Raw genomic sequence first — 21,150 nt, forward strand, 5'->3', positions numbered from 1 at the left:
GCCGATCACAACGCTCACATACATAGATACTCACATACAATCAGAACGCTAGATGGTAATACAAACGCAAATATATACACAAGTTACATCTCCCCTCCCCATGTTATACAGACTCGACTACATTACACTATGTTCTCATCTGGTCATCTATTGAAAACGACTAATAGTTGATTGATAACATTTCCAAGTTTCTGTACTTAAACGCGAGACATGGCATGTTGTTTGAATATATTCTCATGCAGTAGGGTGACGGCAGCTAAGTAATTACTGGGGCTAGGACAACAGCATATTCTTTTCATTGTTTTGACTCGAGTGTGTATCCGTTGATATCTTATATGCTTTTATATGTGGTTCTCGGTTCATTAACAGGGTCTAACCACAACCACCGAAAAATAGCTGTTGTCTAACGGTGTCGGATATGTACGCGAGTGAAAACTAAGAATATTTTGTTGTAATTAAATGGTAACATTTAATGCTACTAAGACTATACTTCTTTCCTTTAATAATTGCAAGAAATCTCGGCTACTAATAGCCATGGCTAATAACACCCTATCCAAGAGCTCGTCGTTCAAACTCTTCAGCTTCAAGTTCATAGGCAATACGAGTTGAAACAAATATATGGAGAACGTTATCAAGGCTGCTGCAAAGGTGGGTTCCTCTAGAAAATTACTGACACCTGAGAGTATCCTGAATATCTACAAAGCAACGATTCACCAATGCATAGAGTACTGTTGCCACATGTGGGCTGGGGTATCTATCACTAGTCTCTTCCTCTAAGACACTGTCAAAAGTCAAATGGATTAAATTTGCACTATCGACCAAACTGATCTGTTGCATCACTGATGTTGCATCCCTGTGTCTGTTTTACAAGTACTTTAATGGAATGTATACTGATGAACCGATTGCACTTGTACCCGCTTGATGTACATTCCACAAACGGGTCTAGCAGCAAAATTTCACCCTTTCATTGTTGGGGTTCCTAGATTCTGAAAAGTCTTCTACTCTACTAGTTTATTCCCTCGTACTGCTAGGTCTTGGGATTCCCTTCATCTTTCCCGCCTTCCTAACTGTACAAACATGCAGAAATTTAAATGTAATGTGAACAGATATTTTCTCTTATCTCCTCACATTGACACCCTGTAAAATTGGTCTCAAATAGGAGCACCTTACGTCCAAGTGGCAATATGTTTTGTTTGAGGTGGACAAAAGTTTTAAAAAATTAATAAAAATAACAGACTGCGCCGACTTTGAAGCAAGTATGTTCCATGGAACACTTTCAAAACTATGCCAAACCTCGTGTCTAAGCTAGAGACGAGATTTTATATATATACTAGACTACCTGTGACCCGTTGGGTCAGTATGTTATATTAGTTATGGAATTCATGTATGAGCGTGAAACTTGTGACAAAGAAAATAGTTTTTTTTTTTGGGGGGGGGGGGAGAAAAGACAAGGGTGGGGGGGGGGGAAAGAAAAGACAAGGTGACAGCGGGGGGGGGGGGAGAAAAGACAAGGAGACAGCGGGGGGGGGAGAAAAGACAAGGAGACAGCGGGGGGGGGGAGAAAAGACAAGGAGACAGCGGGGGGGGGGAGAAAAGACAAGGAGACAGCGGGGGGGGGGAGAAAAGACAAGGAGACAGCGGGGGGGGAAAGACAAGGAGACAGGGGGGAGAAAAGACAAGGAGACAGGGGGGGAGAAAAGACAAGGAGACAGCGGGGGGAGAAAAGACAAGGAGACAGCGGGGGGGGGGAGAAAAGACAAGGAGACAGCGGGGGGGGGGAGAAAAGACAAGGAGACAGCGGGGGGGGGGAGAAAAGACAAGGAGACAGCGGGGGGGGAGACAAGGAGACAGCGGGGGGGGGAGACAAGGAGACAGGGGGGGAGAAAAGACAAGGAGACAGCCGGGGGGGGGGAAAGAGAAAAGACAAGGAGACAGCGGGGGGGGGGGGGAGAAAAGACAAGGAGACAGCGGGGGGGGGAGAAAAGACAAGGAGACAGCCGGGGGGGGAGAAAAGACAAGGAGACAGTGGGGGGGGGGAGAAAAGACAAGGAGACAGTGGGGGGGAGAAAAGACAGGGAGACAGTGGGGGGGGGGAGAAAAGACAAGGAGACAGAAGAAATAAGAGAAAAAACAGGGGATAAATAGAGAAGAGTAGAAAGTGGCAAAGATCAACATCCTCCCTGAGGGAAATCAGTTATTTTAATGACGGTAAATAAATCAAATCGATAAATTGCTGACAGCTCGAAGAAAACAATGAGTGAGAAATAACGTTAAATTACTGCCAAGTGATCGACAGATTGAGCAAATAAAATAGTAGAATTAATATTACTACTACAACCTTTACTACGCTTACTATTCTTATACTAATTATTATTCCGCAGGACTGTACCGAGAGAGCAACACACGTTGAATGTATAAGCATTTCTTGCTAGTCACACACAAGACGTTCGCTCAAATGTTTCCAGGGTTTTATTTAAGCGAAAGAGCCAACAAGAGAAACTCGACATTTGATCATTTCACCCTCTCCCAACTTCCTTTCTGTCGTGTATGTGGTTGCCAACGTTATTTAATAGTAGTCTCACTCCTGTAGGGAGTTTTCATGAACTGTTAATAAAAATAAAATCTAAATGTATTATTATTAAGATCAGTATGACCACGGCCATCGTAAATTAGGCTTGGCCACTGAAAAATTACGTTATGCCCGAGGTACAAACAAGCAAGTTCTAGTCAGAATGTCGATAATTAATAAGAGCTTTTTAAAGAAAAAATTAGACATAAAAAAAACAAAAAAAACAATGTTTTAAGAAAAAATAAAATAAACATGATTTGTACCGAAACTGATTTTATTTACGTAGGCCATGGTATGACTCACTAAGTGATACTTTTATCATATAATAGTGTATTCACCTGGCGTTGTCCGTGTAGAGATATATTGTTTATCGGAGGTTTCTTAGGAAAAATAATTTCAAATTTCTATTTTGAAAAGTTAAAAATAATATTTCCAATATGAGGTAAAGTAAAAAAAAAAAAAAAAAAAAAAACACAGTGCAGGGGGTAGGGGGGAGGCGGGGTTAACAAGTTACTTTAAGAAAGATGAAAAAGAAACGAAAATGTTCAAAGTATTTACCTGAGGAAAAAAAAATCCTGCAGCTGTAAAACGGCAAATGGATTTAATGAAAACTGGATTTGTTTTTGATTATTTTAACTCTTTAAAATACCAATGAAAATATTTAAATGTTGAAGTGTTTATATACAATCTTCAGAGATATTCCTTGTTTAATTTGTTTTATAAAAAAAAAGAAAAAAAAAAAAGGAATTTATTTTTTAGAATGAATTTCGTTTCTTTATGTTTCTAATATATCTCAGTAATTTTATAGACCTAATCGATAATTGCCCCTAGTTATCTCCGATAGAATCACAGGAACATTTCAATAAAAAAAAAAATTAACCTTTATTGAAACTTATTTGATTATTAATATATCTACTTAAAAAGCATTTGCTTTGTGTGCGTGAGTTCGTTCTCTATAGACTCTGAAAAGGCTGGATCGATTTTTTTTTTTTTTTTTTTTAATTTCATGCAACTATACTTGATGTGACTGGGAAAATTCTTAGATAGGTTTTGTATCAGAATGTCTCCAATAAGTATCGAAAAATCAAAAAAGATCCAATTAAAAGAAGGAACAGTTTTATTTTGATGAAAGTTAACATCCTTACACAGCCTAACATCACAAGTGTATTTGGGAAGCTTTATCACTACAGAAGCAGAAGATCCCGACATAGAATCAACAGAAGGATCGTTTCAAATGAATGTTTCTGTTTAGAGCACAAATGAACTATGATACTTGACTTTTGCATTTTAAACTTTAATTCAAGCCATTATGTAAAAATAATTTTTATAAAATCAACAGGTTCTCTACAGTGCAATGTAAACTACAATGTATTGTGAACCAAGTCACTGCAGGGGAGACATGTGAAGCTTCCTCCCTGTGCACCGCAGTGAGTCCCCAACTAGAGCAGACAATCGATTAGATAGAAAAAAAAAATCGTTGATTTCACTGATTTGGATGACAAATTTTTTTTTTTTTTTTTTTTTTTTTACAGTGATCACCACTTATCAAGGCCCGGAAGCCACTCAGGGATAAGGGTTATTGCAAGTACATTACGTTAGTGTGGAGATTTGATGAAGTGTTTAAGGGGGCGGTTCATTAGGAATTTGTTAACATTGGACTTGAAGACATCCAAGTTGTAGTCCGGAGGGAAGCAGGCAGACAGAACAGAGTTCCACAGGCGTGCAGTTCTAAGAAAGAAGCTTTGTTCATGGAATCCGCGTTTTGATTTAGGCACAGATATAGAGTGGGGGAAATTTTTCAGTGGATTCAGCTAGACGAGTGTTTTTCGTGAAAGATTGGCGAGGGGGGGACCAGAGATTGGAGTTCAGACGAGCACCTGCCATGAAAATAACGATAAAACAAGGATAGGCTCGCAATGTCTCTTCTGTGGGAGAGAGGTTGCAGGGTAGAGAAAAGGGCATCCCCCACTAAGCCACGAAGTCTATTTTGTACTCTGTCAAGGCAGGATAGGCTGTTTTTAGCAGCTCCTGCCCAGATATGTGCGGAACATACGTTGATCCTCATTCAATCCCAGGTCTTCCTGAGAGGCAATTTATTACATAACACAGACATGGACTTTTAAATATATAAATTAGACTCTGCAGCATTCCGTTCTTGCAATAAGTGGCAAGTCAATTTTTGATCTAAGTCGTACCCCATTGTTGTACATAAATAAATATGCCCCTTAATATTGTATTTCTTTTTGTCTGTCCATCTATTCCACTTTTTCCTTCAGAAACTACTCTACCAATCTGGCGGGGGTCTTTGTTATGAGAAAGTGCAGCAAACTAAGTATTATGGTATCCGTTCGATGCACATTCACGGATTAATAGTGATTAGTATTTAATGCAAAAATGAGCACAAATTTAACCTTAATCAACCATAAATTTGGCATAAAACACTCATTCTAAATCAACAGACTATAACGTTGGCCCATTTTTTAACTGGCTAAAAAATCTAGTATATTATACTAAAGCCGAGTTGATCAATGTTTCTCTAAGGCTTTTATACTTCATTTTTTAATCCTTAATCACGCACTAGTCCACCACCTCGCAAAAGCAAATCTCTGAATGACAGTGTAAATTTAGGCAATACCGTTCGACTGCAGATATTTTGACAGCATATACCATGCACTGAATAAGGCAGGAGAAGCTCGGGCTATAGCCTTTGATATGTCCAAAGCCTTTGACAAAGTCTGGCATGAAGTACTCCTAATGAAAATTAAATCATACGATATTACTGGATGAATGCTAAATATAATTAGATCTTCCTTAGACAAAAAGAAAATCCAAGTTGTTCCAAATAGCCAAACATGGTTTACTCAAGAATGTGCTGCTGCCATTGCGCACAGAAATCACTATTTCCATTGCTTTCAATGAAAGGTTATGAAACTAAAGCTACATTTAGGACTGCTAGCAGCAATTGTAAAATAAAGAATGCGAGAGATTTGTATGCTCAGTACATTAAGTTTTAAAGTAGCTGAGAAGCGGCTTGATTCTCATCAGCTTTGGTGAATAACAAAACCCCGAACAGAGACGTGTCCTCTATCTGAATCCTCAATGGACCGGAGGTAATTTCATCAACATTTGACAAAGCAAGACTCTTTGTCCAAAACTTTGCAGCAAACTCTACCCTTTTTGACTATGGGCACCTACTCCTCCCATATTTCCTCCTGTGATTGAAAACACGCTATGCAACATACAAATATTTGTGTGTAATGTTGTCAAGCTTATCTAGGACCTTGATTCAAGTTAAGCAACTGACCCGACGACACATCACAATTGTTCTGATCCCCGTCATGCTCCAATTTAAATGAATGGTTCTCGTCTTGGAGAAGCATCATCTCTTGACAAGCTTTTGGGACTGACCTTCACTCCTAATCTGAAATGGAACACACACATCAGATCAGTTGCCAAGATCATTGGAAAAAATGGTTGGATCATTCTACTGCTCCAGTAGATATCTCACTGCTGATGTAATCCTCTATCTGTATAAGAGCCTAGTACGTCCTAAAATAGAGTAGTGTTGCCATATCTGAGCAGGGGCTGTTCGGTGCGCTCTACCTTACCGTGATAGAGTTCCAAACCGTTTACCATAAAAGAGACGTTGCGAGTCTGACTATACTTTATCCTTATTTTCATGGCACGTGCCCATCAGAGTTCCGATCTATGGTCCCTACTTGTTAAACTTTCACAAAAACACTAAACTAGGTACAACCACTATCAACAATTTCCCCCACTCTCTAAATTTCCCTTCATTCCACGGTGGTTGACTGTGGCCTATTGGTTTAATTCCTTGCAGGGTTAGAATCCTTTAATAAGTGGCAATCGTCACTATCAGTTATGTAAGACCTTGACAATGTAATAAAAAAATAATAATTTGCATAACACTAAACAAGGCTCATTAAAATTCGGATAAAGAATAAAATAAATTATTTAAAAAAGAATAAATAAATAAAACTGAATCACGTCTGATTTCTTGACAGATTTTCAAATTTTTTCATTATATCGATGCTTATTTTAGTAAAGATTGGCCTCAATATAAGAAATGTATTTAAGCAAAAAATAATTCATTTTGGACAAATGCTGATCCCCATTTGGCATCAATCGAAATGAATGGCTCATCTTGGAGACTCGAGGTTTTGACAAGCTCCTGGGCTTGACCATTACTCCCGATATGAAATGAAACATGTACATCTAATCTGTTGCCAAGGTTGCTGGGAAAATGGTGGGATCCTTCTATCGATCTAGTAGATCGATCACTGCGGATGCAATTCTCTACCTATATAAGACCCAGGTACGTCCAAGGATGGAGTACTGTTGCCACATCTGGGCAGGAGCTGCTAGAAAGACTTTATCCTGCCTTGGCAGAGTTCAAAATAGACTTCGTAGCCTAGTGGGGAATGCCCTTTTCTCTTCCCTGCAACCTCTTTCTCACAGAAGAGACGTTGCGAGCCTGTCTCTGCTTTATCGTTATTTTCATGGCATGTGCTCGTCTAAGCTCCAATTTACGCCCTCCCCAAACTTTCACGAGAAACACTCGTCTAGCTGAAAACACTATCAATAATTTCCCCACTCTTTATCCATGCCTAAACGTAAATTCCATGAACAAAGCTTCTTTCTTAGAATTGCACGCTTCCATTTTCCTGCTTTCAGGTTGACTATAATATGGTCGTCTTCAAATCCAACATAAACAAGTTCTTGATGAGCCGTTCCCCTTAAGTAATCCAATTTACCAAATTTCCACTACTAACAATTACTACATCATTGACCACTGTACATTTATTAACCATTATCCTTGAGTGGCCTCTGGGCCTTGACAGGTGGTGCCTTTGTAAAAAAGGTCACTTGGTTAAAAAAAAACAAAAACAAAAAAAAAAAAAACACTTTAAAATATAATATTCGTTTTTGTTAATTTTAAAACATATCCACCTTCAAAAATCTTCAAGACCTGTGAGATTCAAACTTTGGTATTGACATCATAAAAAACTACTGCCTTAGTACTATGTATGTACTCTGCCTATTCCTTTTCATCAATCAACTAGCAAGGAGACCCGACGTTGCCCGGGATATAACAATGATCAACGAATGTTTCACATTCCCATATTTTTTATTGTTAGTGAAATCCGTGAAATTGTCCATTTTTCAATCATATTGATTAATTGCCTGCTTTAGTTGTTAGAAAGTTACTTACACCTGAAAGTATCCTGTACCTCTACAAGGCCACCATTCACCCATGTATTGAGTATTGGAGTCACATTTGGGCTGTTGCACCTGCTACTAGTCTCACTCCTGGATAGAGTTCAAAAGAGATTCGCCAACTTGATAGGTCCTGAACTGTCAGCCAAGCTTCAACCTCTGTCCCACAGACGAAATGTAGAACAGGCAGAGGGATGCAACAAGTATTTTAATGGTGGATGCTTTGACGAACTACAAGCCCTTATACCCCCCCCAATGTAAATCCCCCAGCAAAATCCCACCCCTACACAGTAGAGATCCCTAGATATAAGAAGGCCTTCTACTCTAATAGTTTCTTCCTCAGAACTGCTAGACTCTGGAACTCCCTTTCGGGTTCCTGTTTTCCCAACTGCACTGATATGTAGAAGTTCAAGTGTAATGTGAACAGACATCTTGCTGCTCAACTCCCTACATAGTATCCCTGCAATATATCCTCGATAGTAGCCTACATCAAAGTGGCACTATGCCTTGTTTAGGGTTGAACAGAAAACTTCCTGCTTTGGAGAAATCTGGCTAAAACTACTCTAGGGTTAGTGCTGCATTTTTCATTTCATTTATTGTCACAAACTTCCAGCTTCAGCCAATTAGCCAGCCTCATGATATCGTTTACATGCAGCTGTAGTTCCTGAGGTCACATGACCAATTGCAATTAATCTCTCAAGGACCGACCACCTGTAGATCCAAGGGCTCAGCTAAGTCATGCCTCATGGTTATTATCTGGGTCTTCAGTTGTTCATGAATATACTAGATAAGGTGTTACGTGGGGGGGGGGGGGCTCATCACAACAGCTGCAATATTTTTTTATAGAAATGAGGGTAGATATTTACTTGCTACCCACCTTAGCAATATGTGATATAAAGCAGGAAAGTGGGGATGTTCAACCAGTGTTCCTAAAGGAAGGGCACTCTGGCCTAGCAAAAAATTTCCTGGGCATTCCCATCAGTATTCTCCAGGCAACAAGTGATAACCTTGCTCCACCCGAAAGCCGGGTGACAAGGCCTGGAAGGGTGAATCTCCTACGTAATACCCAGACGGCATACCTCAGTTTGGCTCCACACATGTCAGACTGATTGTCAAGAACGGATTCTTGACTGGTACTTTCTACCCAGTCCCTAAGCACCTGAAGCAGCAACGAGCCTCATCCTCATCAAATTCACAGAATTTAATGAAAGTATGATTAAAGAGAATTAGAAGATTCTACTTATAGCCACTGGCGATAAGAACTGACCAATCAAATGGAGACACGTTCTGCTTGGAACCAATCAGAAACTGGAATTGCTCCATGAAAAATATTGGATCTTTTAGAATTACTTCACAATTTTTTTTGTGTCCACACGAAAAAGATCTTTGCTCTTTGTAAAATTTTAATGTCCAAGGCTTATACAGATCAGCTACTCATCGAAAACTTTTTCATCTCTAGAACTTGTACAGATTGGCTTCCCATCAGAAACTCTTCTGAAATTAAACAGCTTTCAATTCAAAAACAACTGTTTCCTTGGGCAAGAAGCTTCTCACCTAAACCAAAGACATTGTTGCAACAGGACAGATGGAGTCTATAAATGGAGGTGTTGACAGAGAACAGCACTTTGAACGTGGGCGATCTGCAGGCCATTTAAGATGTGACAGAGACATTGTCAAATAAAGGAACCGTTTACTAATCCCTCTTTTAAGGTTCATTTGTTTGTTGTGCAACATATGTAGAGATAGATTTCATCTTTTTTTTCCTTTTTTATTGTTTAATGCCAAAGTATGATCGATATCTACCAGTCAAGAAATTTTTGCAGAAAAAAAAAAAAAAAAATGCTTGTTTTCAGCTGTGCCAAAGATAATTTTTGTTGGTAATTTCTAGTGTTGAGACAAGTAATCAAAATAAAAAAAAAAATCAGAACCGCTTAGGATATAAGAATCAGTACTGGAAAAATTAGCCTAATTTCCGATTCCAAAAACGATTCTTTTAATTTAATTTTCTATTACTTGTACTAATAATATATATTAATGATAAATATTTATTGCTCCAAATCTACCAGTAAAACTAAAATTTATAGATCATAACCAAATTTAGATAAAAATGGTAGAGTGGATAAATAGAAAAAAAAAAAAAAAAAAAAAAAAGAATGGCACAAGTACATCAAGATCTTGGATACAAATATCTAAAGAAAAAACATTAGGTTCCTCAAAAGGAAATATTTACATTTAAAAATAAACGAGGACTCTTCTACCCACTCTCAATGAAATATTTTTAGGTGATTAGGCCATATTAGAATCAGAATTAGTAATTGTATTGGAATCGGAAAATATTGACATCATCCTATCACATGTAAAAAAAAAAGTCTATGAACAAGGTGTCGCATCTGTTCTGATTGCTACAATGCTACACTTCAGCTTTTCTGTTCTCGGTCAGCGAAGGAGAAAATCTTGACCAATGCAATTTTTATTCCTTTTTTTCCAAATCCAGAGTGTCTCTTTCTGGGGAAGCTGGAGGTATTTAATTCTCTTTCACTGCAAGAACTGTGACACCAAGGTCTGAAAGTGGGATTGAGAAGTCAGCGCTCTCAAGGAGGAGCACTTGGACTTGCAACAAAAATGCCTCGGCAGCTCCGTCGGCATTCCTCAATAAGAGTGCCTCAGGCGATTAAGCAATAAACTAAGTCCTTCTCAAAAATAGAAGGAAAAGCCTGGGATGGTGGACCTCCTAGAACTGCACAGAAACAGCGTTACACCACAATCAACAGGGACTAGATCATTACAAGAATGCTCTAATCTAATCCGCTAATTTTGGGGGGCCGTGGATAAAAATCCCGGCTGGATTTTCCCCAAATTCAAAAGCTGACTTTGTGGGGAGGAAAATGAATAGGGACTCTGGAGTTTGATTATTTTTCTGCAAAAATAACCGACTTCAACTAAAGTAGACACGAGTTAGAATTCGTAAAACAAGATTAGGGGGTCATTTACCGGACAAAACATTTTCTTCAAATTTTTCATAAAAGAATTTTAAGTTTAAACATTTTCTAAAATAAATAACGATTATCCATTTTCAAAGAATTTTTTGGGGTTCGGCTATTTTTCAATGTTTTTAGTTTAATCCATTTGCACTCATCAAACCTTTTGTTTGCTTGTTTTGTTTTTTTAGCCAAAAAAGGATAATTAACTATATTTCAACATCCGTATTTTTCAGAGGTACATATCTATAGTTAATCATAAAGATTAGTTTTTTCTTTTTTTTGTAAATATTACACCTAGTGTCTGATGTATATTTCTTTCCCTCTATCTTTTTCTCTTCTCTTCCTAAATTTTCTCCTCTTCGATCCAACCTATTTCTCTCTAGTTAGAGAGGAAGCGGGTGTTAATGTAGACATTGGTTACCTCCCTTGCTTCAGTTACATGGTTACCTCCCTTGCTTGTGGTGATATAAATAGGAGTCGGCCATCTTGGTTTAGGCAGTTCGTTCGTACAGTTTAGACAGACTACAAGTGTCTCAACAAATGGTAGCAGAGATATCCCTCTGTGTGCGACAAAACGAAAAAAAAAAAAAAAAAAAAAAAAATTTTTTTTTTTTTTGTACAGCTTGTCTGTAGCACTAGACAGATCGGATATCGGATATGGCAACTTCGAACAAACAACCTCCATTGTTGGAGGGGGAGGATGTTTACGAGAACTGGAAACAAGACGTTGAAATGTGGTCGTTGTTCACGGATCTTTCTGAGGAAAAAAAAGGGCCAGCAGTGTTTTTGACGCTACCACCGAATGTGTCCGTGAATTGCCAACAAGTGACATCGGCGGACGAGATGGCTTGAAGATCTTAATAAAGAAACTGGATGACATATATTTAAAGGATGAACACACGCGCGCTTACATGACTTTTAAGGAATTTTACACTTATAAAAGATCGTCAGGTACCAGTATAAATGACTTTCTTGTTCGCTATGAGTTTTTGTACCAAAGATTAAAAAAATTCTACATTATTCTACCGGAAGGAGTGCAAGCTTTTCTTGTTTTGAACGCGGTTAACATATCGGAAGAGAACGAAAAATTAGCGCGGACAACGTGTTCTGTTTTGACGTATCAAAACATGAAGGAATCGATAAAGAAAGTATTTGGTGACATTTATCGTGATGAAAATGTACCGGCAGTGAAATCAGAGCCCGAAATCGTCAACTATAGTTATTCTAAACCGGGTAACAACAAAAGGCGTTTTCGTCGAGGACAATCTAATCCATGTGACCGAAGTGGAAACGTGTTGTTGTGTTACAAATGTCAGTCTCCGAACCATCTAATTAGAGAGTGTCCTAGAAATACGCCCAGGTTTACGGAAGCGACAGAACAAATACACATTACGTTGTTCATTCAAGAAAATATTTATTTGAACAGTACAAATGAAAAAATCTCAAATCTTGTAAAGGAAACATTTGGAATGGCAGTCTTGGATTCTGCTTGTACTCGCACACTGGCTGGCGAAGTGTGGCTTGATGTTTATTTAGATACTTTAAATGAAAGTGACCTGCAACTAGTGAAGTATACGAACTCAGACCGGAGTTTTTGTTTTGGTGATGGAGTGGCTGTCACAGCAATTAAAGTTGCTAAATTTCCGGTTACACTCGGAGGTATAAGAGTTTATATCGAAGCAGATATTGTGAAAAACGACTTGCCTCTTCTATTAAGTCACAAATCAATGAAGACAGCAGGAATAGTGCTAGATTTCCGGAAAGATATGTGCTGGATTTTTGATAAATGTATTGAACTAAAGACCACAACTTCAGGGCACTATTGTCTCCCCTTAACAAATAAGTTGTTGGATCATAGTGGTACTAAGAACATTGTATTACATGTTCAGAATTTTGGTCAGTGTTCTTTCACAGAAAAAAAAAAAAAAAAGCAGAAAAACTTCATCGACAGTTTGCTCATGCCTCGAAGGAAAAACTTGTTTCCTTGGTTAAAAAAAGTGGCAAATTCAATGACAAGGAATTTATAAAGGCGATTGAGGAGGTTTGTGAAAACTGTCAAATTTGCCTTAGATTTAAAAAAGCTCCACTGCGACCGGTTGTGGGATTGCCTCTTGGCAATAGATTTAATCACACAGTTTGCATGGATTTGAAAGAGTTCATCCACAATAAGGTGTGGATACTACATCTCATTGATGCCGCTACCAGGTATTCAGCGGCAACATTGATCAAAACAAAGAAGAAGGAGGAGATCATCAAAAACATCTTTATGATGTGGATTACCTATTTCGGATCACCTGTTCGTTTTCTGAGTGATAATGGGGGTGTATTCAACAACGAACACTATAGACAGATGAATGAAAAACTCAACATAGAGACCTGTACTACTGCCGCAGAAAGTCCATTCAGCAACGGTACTGTAGAACGTCATAATTTGATAGTTGCTGAGGCAATGAAAAAAACAATTGACGATGAGAAGTGTGAACCTGAAATTGCCTTGGCATGGGCTATTTGTGCAAAAAATGCCCTCCTCAATTACTCTGGACACAGTCCAAATGAACTTGTATTCGGTTTCAATGTAAATACACCCTCAATTCTGACAGACCAGTTACCTGCTATGGAGTCCTCTACTACAAGTGACATGGTGAGAAAAAATTTAAATGCTCTCCATAGTGCAAGGAGAAACTTTTTGGAAGCCGAGTCCAGTGAGAGAATTAGGAGAGCTCTCAGGTCTAATGTCAGAACTTATGCTGATGAAGATTATGCTACCGGAGACCAAATCTATTATCGGAGGCAGGGTTTTAAAGGATGGCGTGGTCCAGCAAAAGTGTTAGGCAGAGAAGGCCAGTTTGTCTTAATCAGACATGGCGGAGCATTTTATAGGATGCATACGTGCCAATTGATGAAAGTGAATAAAAACAACGAAAAAAGAACAAAAAAAGCTGAAATGCTGGGAAACACTACAGAAGGGAAGAATGAATACCTTTCAGTTGAGGAGGAGGAGTTGCAGAATCAAGTGGTAGAAAGTGAAGATATAGACAGAGAAGTTGTTGATAGTTCTACCAGTTTAAGAGATAAGACTGAAAAACCTGGCCGAAATAAGACCATAACTTATAAAATAAATGGAAGTGGGGAGTGGAAGAAAGGAAAGGTTATGTCAGTACAGCCTAAATCAACTGGCAAATATAGTCATTGGATCAATATAGAACCTGAGGATGAAAACGAGGATCAAGTTTGTATCAACTGGAATCATATTGATCATTGGAGAGAAGTGCCCCAATATACTGAACAGGAAAATGTAGTCCTGCTCACCGCTGAACAAGAGCAGTCGAAAGCTGTAATGGATGCCAAGCATAAAGAAATAAAAAACATGAACACCTATGAAGTATTTGAATGTGTGCCATACACAGGTCAAAAAACAATATCCACAAGATGGGTGATTACTGAAAAATTCAAGGATAATCAGAAAACAATGAAAGCTCGCCTTGTAGCACGAGGCTATGAAGAAAATAGTAATCTGAAAACGGACTCCCCAACATGTAGCCGTGAAGCTATGCGAATGGTCATGCTAACCGCATCAATAAAGAATTGGATGCTGCAGACCATAGATTTTACCTCAGCCTTTTTGCAAGGTGGTATTTTAGAGAGAGATGTGTACCTGAGGCCACCATCTGATGTTTGTCCTAAATCTCAAGTGTGGAAATTAAAAAGATGCATCTATGGATTGAATGATGCTCCACGGGCATGGTACAAGAGAGTTACTCAGGCTTTGATTGAATTAAAAGGAGTAGCAAGTGCTTATGATAATGCATTGTTTTTGTGGCATGATATTAAAGGAAATTTGACTGGAATTCTTGCTATGCACGTGGATGATTTTGTTTTCTGTGGAAACACAGAGTTTGAAAGGGATGTGATTGCAACATTGAAAGAAAAATTTAAGGTGGGATCTCATGAAAGTGGAACATTCAAATATGTTGGACTGAATGTTAATCAACAGGAAAATGGGATCACTGTAGAACAAGATCTATATGTATCTTCCATATCTCCAATAGAAATAAGCAAAGGGAGGATACTGAGGAAAAATGATGAACTGAATGAAGAAGAAAAGCATGAGTTGAAGAGACTTGCAGGTCAGATGATGTGGGTTTCAACTCAAACACGCCCTGATATAGCTTTTGATGTGTGTAAAATGAGCAACACTGGAAAGCATCCCAAAGTAAAAGCCTTATTTGAGGCGAATAAAGCCTTATCAAAATTGAAATCCAAGAAGGGTTCTATAACATTTCCAAAATTGGGAAAGCCCTCAGATTTACACATTTTGTGTTATACTGATGCCTCTTATGCCAGTCTGGAAGATGGATCTTCACAGGGTGGTTTTGTTGTCTTTATTGGAGGAAGTACTGACAAAATGGCCCCCATGTGTTGGGCGTCAAAGAAATTGGACAGAGTGACAAAAAGCCCATTGGCCTCAGAGACTCTTGCTCTGAATGAGGGAGCTGATGCTGGTGTTTTGACTGCGGTTATGATACAAGAGGTATTTCAGTTATCTAAATTGCCAGACGTTCTCTGCAAGACAGATAATGCATCACTTGTGGAGACATTGAATTCCAACAATCTGGTAAGCGATCGATGATTGAGAATAGATGTAGCAAGGCTGAAGGAAATGAAGAGTAGAGGAGAGATACAGATAGAATGGATCAAGGGTTGTGATCAGGTCTCTGATTGTTTGACCAAGGCAGGAGCTTCGTCTGAGCTTCTAAGGGACTTGTTAAATCAGAAATAAATTATTCACTTGAGGACAGCAGCAATGTTAATGTAGACATTGGTTACCTCCCTTGCTTCAGTTACATGGTTACCTCCCTTGCTTGTGGTGATATAAATAGGAGTCGGCCATCTTGGTTTAGGCAGTTCGTTCGTACAGTTTAGACAGACTACAAGTGTCTCAACAGACAGACGCAGATACACTTCTTTATATAATGAATTCCTCTTAGAATTATTTTACATTTTTTGTACAATTTTTTCTTTAGCACAGATAGTTTTCATCGGTATCGTTTTGAAGCTTGACCATTCGGATGACAAATATTGAAAAATTTGCTAAAAACATGAATTACTTGACCCTCAATTAGGCACATTTCTACAAGGAGGGTCGCTTTTTTTGCAGATATTTTCAAAAGTCATCCTCTCTTTTCAATTGACTAGCCTTAATTTAAACCTTCACTTCCGGTTTGGCGATGGACGCAATGGCAAGGACGTCACTTTTTTTTTTTTTTCATGTTCTTTTCCTCCTTCGCGGTATGGGTTTGAGCCTGCCTTCCTACTATCACTTTTGTTTTTGCTCAACACACCTCCAAACACCCGGGCACCCAGGCTAATCAATAAATTATTATTTTTTTTTTTTTAGAGGGAGGTGCATAATGATAACCTAATTTGAAAATTCAAATATTCTCAATTTTTTTTTTTTTTTTTACATAGTCACCACTTATCAAGGCCTGAAAGCCACTCGGGGATAAGGGTTATTGCATGTACAGTAGTAATCAATGGGATAGTATCGTAGTAATTGTTAGTATTGGAGATTTGATATTGTGTCTTAAGGAGACGGTTCATCAGGAATTTGTTTATGTTCGACTTGAAAACATCCAAGTTGTAGTCAGGTGGGAAATAGGCAAACAGAAGAGAGTTCCACAGGTGTACACTTCTAAGTAGCTTTGTTCAAGGAATCTACGTTTTGGTACAGATAAAGAGTGGGGAAAATTTTTACTGGTTTTAGCTAGACGGGTGTTTATCGTGAAAGATTGGCAAGGGGGTACCAGAGATTGGAGCTCAGACGAGCACTTGCCATGGAAGTAATGATAAAACAAAGACAGGCTCGCAACGTCTCTTCTGTAGGAGAGGTTGCAGGGAAGAGAAAAGGGCATCCCCCACTAAGCCATGAAGTCTATTTTGTACTCTGTCAAGGCAGGATAGGCTGTTTTTAGCAGCTCCTGCCTAGATGTGGCAGCAGTACTCCATCCTTGGCTTTTATATAGATAGAGAATTGCATCAGCAGAGAGATCTTCTGGAGCGGTAGAAGGATCCTACCATTTTTCCAGAGACCTTGGCAACTGACTTGATGCATGTGTTCATGAAATCTAATCAACAGTTTATCTTCTATATATATATAAAAGCAAAAGTGTGTGTATGTATGTGTGTGTGTTTGTATGTATGTATGTATGTATGTCTCGCAAAAGCTTTGACACGGGCCATGGATTTTTGCCAGATAGGTATCATTTTAAAGTTTCAACCTTCGGCCGACAAATATTGAAAAATTGGCCAAAAACATTTATTCCTTCACCCTAAAATCATCAGTTTTGTACAGGGAGGGGTGCTGAAAAAAATCGTTCCTTCATTTTTTCTGCTCCTGCTACTACGACAATGACGTCATGTTTGACCTAGAAAATGTAGATGTTAGTTTAAAACCACCTGTAAGTGTTTTTAAAGTTTTAATTTTATCCGTTCTCAGTTGTATGTTTCTTTGGCATAGTTTTTGGTGTTTTTTCTGCCTTAGCCTCGATGTTTCGGGTTCGAGCCAGTCTTTCTACCTAAACTTTTTCCTCTTTTACACTTTTTTTTTTTACATTTGTTTACTGTTTTGCTTTGTATTGGTTTTTCCAATTTTTCTTAACATCGTGTTTTTTTTTATAATATTAAAACAGGGTCACCCTCTTCTACATACATACCCCCCCCAAACACATGGGCAACGCCGGGTACCCCTGCTAGTATAATATAAATTCATGTTGGGACAATCAATTGGAATCGGAAATATCTTTACTTTTTGTGGTATCGGAATCATTATCAGAAAAACTTGTGCCTATTTTCTGATGGCAAATACGATTCTTTTAATTCCAATACAAAAATCTTCCGCTATTGGTACTAATGATAAAATATTCATGGATTTTAAACCACTAGTCAAACTAAAACCTTTAGATCATCGCCCACAAGTGCATTTTTACGTCTGAGAAAATATATGCATATTTAACGTGTGTTTTTATGGTAATCAGAAAAAATAATTCTATTAAATATTTAGAGATTTATAAATAATCAGAACTGGGAAAATATTGTAAATCGCCCCATCACTAATATGTGTATACATACATACCCAGTGACATTCACCCTAGGCGAGAACCACCTTCCCGTGAAGGAAGAAGTGTCTAGGGATATCAAATGCACAAGCAGTCCCCAGTTGAATGTATTCAGCAACTGGTATTCCCAAGAGGTCACCCATCTAGTACTGACCAAACTCAATGTTGCTTAACTTTGGTTATCTAACGAGAAACGGTGTATCAACATGATTATGTCATATACTAACATTTATTAACCACCAATTTAGAAACTTCAATTTCTTATAAAGACTCCTTAAGCTTAAACCTCAAATTTTAGACTTATCTAGAATCAAAATTGAAGTAAGGATTCTAGACAAGGCTTAGTATGGTATACGCTTTTTTTTGTTTTTTTTTGTTAAACGTAATCTAACAGATTCTTTATCAATAAGTCCTAAATAAATAAAAAATAGCTTATCTGTTCGGTCTTATGTTAGGCAATCATTTAAATCCCACACTAATCAAATTCCGAAACAGAAAGATTATATATATTTTTGGTCCCCCCCCCCCCCCCGACAAAAGGATGTAAATTCGCCTTTGTCCGTTCATCCGTCTGCACTTTTCTCAATAACTACGCCTTGAACTTTTGCACAAACATTAAACAGGAGTCAAAAAAGTTACAGAATAGATTTTCCGGGAAAACTCCGGTTGCCCCTTAGGGGTGCATTTCGGGTTAAAATCGACACTTTTGTACTAAAAAAAAAAAAAAAAAAAAAAAAAAAAGGCTCTATTAGGGCTAATAAAAACACTTCATTTTTGGGACTATTTTACCATATTGTTCTGTGTATGTCTATTTAGCAGTTTTGCATGGTGCTGAACTCAAATTTAAATATGTTAAGATCTTGAGGACTTTTGGGGCTAAATGGTGGTGGTGGTGGTGGTGGGGGACAAATGATGGACTTAGTCATTTTTTTTGCATGGTGCGGAACTCAAATTAACATTTGTTAAGGCCTAAAACTGCACTGTTTGTTCATTTTCATCAGGATTTGACATCCCCTGGGGACTTTTGGGGCTAAATGGTGTGTGTGTGTGGGGGGGGGGACAAATGCGGAACTTAGTCAATTTTTTTATGCCTCGTTCACTGTGCACTTACGGGGGACCAGCATGCTTCACTCGTTTTTTATTGAATTCTTTGAAATGAGTAATTTGTGTGTTTATTTACAAATTTATCTCCATAGTTGTTGTTTCACCACGTTTTGGCCAACTCATCCTCTGGCCTTCTTCAGGTGGTTAACCGCAACAGGATAGAAATGCCGAGTATTGTAACTGTATCCCCAGCAAAATGTGGTGAGACAACTATGGAAAGCAATAATTACTGAGGATACATTTAAGAGACTCAACATTCCTATCCAGTCGCGTTTAACCACCTGAAGAAGTCCAAAGGATGAGTTGACTGAAACATGGTAAAGCAACAGCAACTATGAAGATGGAGATAGCAGTCTACAAAGGAAGAGATTACTCTATCATTATTTCCGATGAAGGTGTTCAGCTGGGCTCCAATCTATGGTTCCTCCTTGTAAAACACTCACAGCAAGAACTTGTTTTACTAACACAATGAAGAAAAACTTTCCTCAGTGTACTTAGTATCAGGCAAAATTTTCATGAACAAAGCTCTTTTGCAAGGGTCTCTTGTCTTATTAAACACATTACCACTGGATTACTTCTCCAGATTAAAACCTGGTAACCTTCAAAACCAATCTTAACAGATTCTAATCTAGAAAAATCTTCAATCATTCCGTCTTATTAACTTTTATCCTTAAGTGTTATCTGGCCTTGATAAGTGGTAACTATTTAATAAAAAAGTTATACTATAAAAAGAGATTTTGGTAAAATAATCTAATCCCCTTTAGGCATACTTGTGTTTCTCAGAAATGAACGAGATTCCCTATGCACACTTGCTCCAAGCCCTGAACCTTTCAAGGTTTTATTTTTTCATTTTTATAAATTTACTAGCACGATCATCTGTCCGATCATAAATTATGCTTAAATACGATATTTTGATTAATGCACATTTCGTATTTATTATTATATTGGACCCAATATATAGTAAGGATTTAAAATAAAAAACATTCTTTTAAAATATGACTTGTGTGCCACCACCGAGAATTGAAACTAAAACGTTTAGCTTACGATTTTTCCCTCTGCCGTTAATGACTGAGCTATGAAGACATGTTTGCTGCAAGGCTAAAAATTAAAACATGACCAATAGCTATTACGTTATGCATGGATATTCCTAATGCCGACATTCGACCTTCACCTGGCAAATTTCATTTTTTTTTTTTTTAAATTTCACACTTTTGAACAGATTTTCCTGGGCTAAAACCCAAATATAAAGTTTTGCATGGGTTCAAATATATGAAATTATGTCTGTACACCCAAATCTCTAGGAGTTTGGTAGGCAAAATTTTTTAAACAAAAATATATATACGTATACATAAATATAGATGGAAAGAGTTTTGTGTTGACTATAACCTTTTTATGCAAATATTATTCAAGTATAAATCATGTAGAATATCTGCATTAATATAATTACATATAAATTAACTAAAAGTTGATCATCGCATAAGAATACCGGAAAAAAACTAATAGGGAAATTAAACTACCAGGACCTGTGGAAATTCCACAAGGGACTCATTCATATGTAATATATTGATGTTGGCCTTCTGTAGATGTTCAGTGTAAATGGAGACGCTCTGATAATTATTGTAGCTTTTTTGTTAAAACTGCAAAAGTATTCATCTAAGCTAGCACAAACGCCCGGCAAAGTCCGGTCGTAAAGTATGCTTACATATATTTTAATTCTTGCAGATTTCGTATATATTATTATAGAGTTAATGTTCTATGGATTTTTATATATATTGTAAAGTTGCGATTTCTAAAGTAAAATAATATATCCATATGACTTTGGTGCATTAGCTTGAATCAAAACCGAAATAAAAACTTATGAAAAATATATGTGTGTATATATATATATATATATATATATATATATATATATATATATATATAAATAAATAACTAGAGTTCCTTCAGCCATAATCAAAATCGAAACCGAAACTTATGAAGAATTCTTGGTAAAATTATTTATGACAAGAAATGGAAGTACATAATTAAATGACCCGGATGTAAGCGTGACACAGAAAATAACACGCTATCGTATTAATATATAGATGAATGTTTAAAAAATATGAAAATTAGCTAGATCTTTTGCTTGTGAATGCAATTCCAC

The 21,150-nt window shown here is 37.6% G+C and overlaps 1 protein-coding gene across 1 annotated transcript in view; it reads right to left on the reverse strand.

Moving 5' to 3' along the window:
- The window catches only part of LOC145258193 (uncharacterized), a 209,653-nt gene that overhangs the window by 168,257 nt on the left and 20,246 nt on the right, over positions 1-21,150 (reverse strand). The window lies entirely within an intron of this gene.

Source organism: Euprymna scolopes, chromosome 33 (assembly GCF_053919585.1).
Source record: "Euprymna scolopes isolate OS-2025 chromosome 33, ASM5391958v1, whole genome shotgun sequence".
Lineage (NCBI taxonomy): Eukaryota > Metazoa > Mollusca > Cephalopoda > Sepiida > Sepiolidae > Euprymna > Euprymna scolopes.